The following is a 3,742-nucleotide window of genomic DNA, read 5'->3' as shown; positions in this document are numbered from 1 at the left end:
GAAAGAGGAGATGAGTTATTTTAATCTTGAAGATCCCAGGTCAGAACATCAGTTTTCTAGTCCAAGCGCTGCCTCACTGTCTTCATTTATAAAAATGAGAGAGGGGATGCACTGTTCCCCAAATCTGAGACCCAGGGTGTACACGATTGGAGCCAAGTCTCACAGCTGGGGAGGAGTGGCTCTGGCACTTGAGTTCAGTTTGTCTGGCTCCAGATCTGTAGTGAGTGGGGGTCTCCCTTAGATAAGTAGTTTAAGATCCTTTTGTGGTTTATAAGCATGATGATTGGGTTTTCATGCTCATGTGTGAGATGTGCCTCTCTCAAGCCTTGTTACATCACATTACCTGTCTGACGTTACAAAAAAAAAAGAGAAGAAAAGAATAACAAGAACAACCACAAAAAGCCCCTCATCATCTCTCTGGGGCGTGCAGTGGGGCCGTTTCCATGGGGGTGGGCCTCGGAGCCCTCTGACTGATTCTTCTGGAGCACAGAGCCTCACCATGCTGATGTTCCGTGCGCTGGTCTGGGATGGTTCCAGTGCTCACGGCCTGGTGTGGTCAGCAGCAGGGTTTCATTCAGGTCGCTCCTTCCTGACCACACTGTGAGACCTGCAGGCAGAGGCTGACCTGAGTCACCTTTAGGGTCCCCAGGTGAGCTCTTGAATGTCTCCTCAGACCACCCCATCTCTCTGCCCCCACTCCGGGTCCTAACAGGGTCCTCCAAATCCACAGTTCTTACAGGGGATGTCTGCTCACTTAGGAGATGGCCCTGTCCCCAAGCACCCCCTATGCCCTCCAGAACGGAGAAGACATGCAATTCTTCATTTGGGTTATGTGAACTGTTGGCCCCTCACTGCGATATGGAAGGGAAACAGGGAGGTACTGCGTAGAAGACCGAGGTTCCCTGGCAAAGGCCCCACCCTCAAGCCTGAAGACCTGGGGACCTAAATGAGGACAGGCATTTTTGTTTTTGCACCTAAAAAGTTGCCTTTTGGCCTGCTATGCCCCATATCCTGTCGCCGTATAAACCCGAGGGCACACATGCAAGTGGCTGAACGTCAGGACCAGCAGACCAGTGACGGCAGAACAACGAGGCAGAGAAAGAGAGAAGCGGAGGGACATCTGGAGGCCGAGGGGAGTTCAGCCAGGGGTGGCTAGAGAAGAGTCCAGCGTTGGACAGCCCGATTCCAGGGGAAGACCTCCTTCCCCTCCATCCCCTCCTTCCGGCTCCCCATGCATCTCGCTGAGAGCCACCTCCTCCACTCAATAAAACCTTGCACTCATTCTTTACGCCCACATGTGATCTGAATCTTCTGGTACACTGGGCAAGAACTCGGGATACAGAACGCTGTCACACTAGCCCCCTGCCCTTGCAATAAGGAAGAGGGTGCATTGCGCTCATTAACACACAAGCCATCTGCAGATGGCAAATCTAAAAGAATCTGGTAACACACACCCATTTGGGCTTTGGAGGTTGCAGACATCCACCTCTAGATGCTGCTGTGGAGCCGGAGCCCAAAAGTGCTTTTCCCGGCCTCTGCACCTGCCTGTCTGCATGCTCCCTTGAGGGGTTTGAGCTGTGGGGCGACCAAGCAGGTGATGCCCCTGTTGCACATCCTGCGAGGGGAACTCTCTGGTTTCAGCTGCATGGGGATCGCCTCACCTTTGCAACCCGGCTCCTGTTATTTGAATACAGAGCACCTGCCCTCAACGTGGGATGTTTCTCGCGTCCAAGCTCCTGTGTCCTGGGCATCCCTTCCCACTGCTCATATCGTGAAGCCTACTTGGCCTTCAAGGCCTAGATCCAACACCACTTCCTTCAAGGAGGACACCTGGATGTCACCAGGTAAGACATTAGTAACACGACAGCAATGTGGCCTAGATCCAATGCCACTTCTTTCGGGAGGACAACTGGATCTCAGCAGGTAGGACATTAGTAACACGATAGCAATGCGGCCTAGATCCAACGCCGCTTCCTTCAGGAGGATACCTGGATCTCAGCAGGTAGAACAGTAGTAACATGACAGCAATGGGCATTTATTAGCATTTGCTGTGCCCGGGGACGTGCTAACACACTTTACGGATGCGGCTGCATTCTGCCTCAGGGCTCTCTGTATAGTTGAGACTCTTGTTTTTCTCTCCCTGTGGGTGAAAGACCTGAAGCTTGGGGATCTCGTGCTTTCCAGGTGGCGGAGCCGCGTTCCTGATCCACCGCATCCGTTTGCTGGACCGCGGGATGTGCCTTCCAGCGTTAACAGATCCCACAACATTTTGTCTGCTCCTCCTCGTGTCCATTTGAATTTCTAAATTTCTTGACATTTCTTAATTTCTTGTCCTACTCAACTTCTAACATGTATTATTTATACTTGCCTTATTGCATGTGAATTTGTGGCCATAAACTCTTTGAAGTGGGTGAGTTATTTTTCCCAGAACACTAGCACAGTGTCTTGTACGGGACAGGTTATATTAAATTTTGTTAAGCGAAAGGGTTGAGAACATAGTTGAAGTATGGATTTGTTTTACTGGCTGGTGGCATTGAGCGCCCCCTGAGACTGTGCAGGCTGTATTCTGAGTATCTGCACAGACGGCCACGTGGGAAGCTCCCTGACGTTTCTCTACCGGCGGTGGGTCGCTGCTGCCTGGGGACCGTCAAGGTTGACAGGTGCAGCAGGAGCTGCTGACACCGGGCCACTGTGTTCTGGAAGGCTAAGTGTGTGTCACGTGAGGAGGGTTTCTGCTCCGTATGTAGCTGGCATTCCTCAGTATTTTGGATGAAAGATTGCCTTTTCCTGTCTGTGGTGTGGGTAAAATCCATGATGTTTAACGAGAAGACATTAAAGGGATGGAGTTCTTTGTTTTGCTGAGGTTTTGCTTTTCTGCCTCTGCAAAATCAATGATGTCTGTGTGGTCCAGAAAGGAATTAATCCTGTGCGGTGTAAATGGCTGCAGCTTGACAATATCCAAACCTGAAATGTTCTGCCTACCTCTGCTGAACGCTCTAATATGGGTATCGAGGGTCAGGCAGAGGGGCCTTTCCCAGGTGACTTGACTCATATTTCAGACTGCTCTCTATGGAATCGTCAGGTTATTCGCATTGATTAGATTTTGTCTTTTCTTTGAGAAAATGTTTATAGTAATCTAGTTCCCTCTCTGAGTTAAACAATAATTAAAAACACATAAGAAAACACGCTCCCTCCAGCGGCGTCTCTTTGGCCCCCAGGGTTGGGGATCGATTTTGCGGCGATCTTGCTTTGCTGTGGGTTGCAGAATGTCTGGGAGTTCATCAAAAGGTCTTCAGTCAATACCCTTCCTTTCAGCTTGCACCCTACAGTGCAATGCCTAAGCCAGCAAGGAAAAAGCAGGCAGGCCCCGGGGTTCCTCCAGCCCGGACCCTTCCCTGAAGGATTGAAATTGTATTACACTCAAACTGAGGTTACCTTTGTCAAATAATAACATCTTCCATCAACTTTTGTGTTTTGGTGTTTCAAAGCCTTCAGTTTCAAGAAGGTCACAGAATTTCTTAATAGAGAAAGACCTCAGGACATATTTAAGTGTTTACCAATGATATTTTAAAAGCCATAACTTTAGAGAAAGAACAAAAACCATGAGGAATCCATACCCTCTTTTCCTGCCTCTCTCTCCCTCTTTCTTCCTGTCTTTCTCTTTCTCTCTCTCTCTGCTCCTCTCCCACCCACCTTCCTCTGACCTGAAGCTCACATGTGCTCAGTGTGTCCTCTGGGCCTG

The 3,742-nt window shown here is 49.8% G+C and overlaps 1 pseudogene; it reads left to right on the top strand.

The window, feature by feature from the left end:
• Nucleotides 1-255: 255 nt before the first annotated feature.
• On the top strand, nt 256-353 carry LOC115831651 (annotated as a pseudogene).
• Nucleotides 354-3,742: the final 3,389 nt, after the last annotated feature.

Source organism: Nomascus leucogenys, chromosome 19 (assembly GCF_006542625.1).
Source record: "Nomascus leucogenys isolate Asia chromosome 19, Asia_NLE_v1, whole genome shotgun sequence".
Taxonomy (NCBI): domain Eukaryota; kingdom Metazoa; phylum Chordata; class Mammalia; order Primates; family Hylobatidae; genus Nomascus; species Nomascus leucogenys.
Note: the sequence above shows the minus strand (reverse complement) of the source record. Positions and strands in the feature narration are given on the sequence as shown.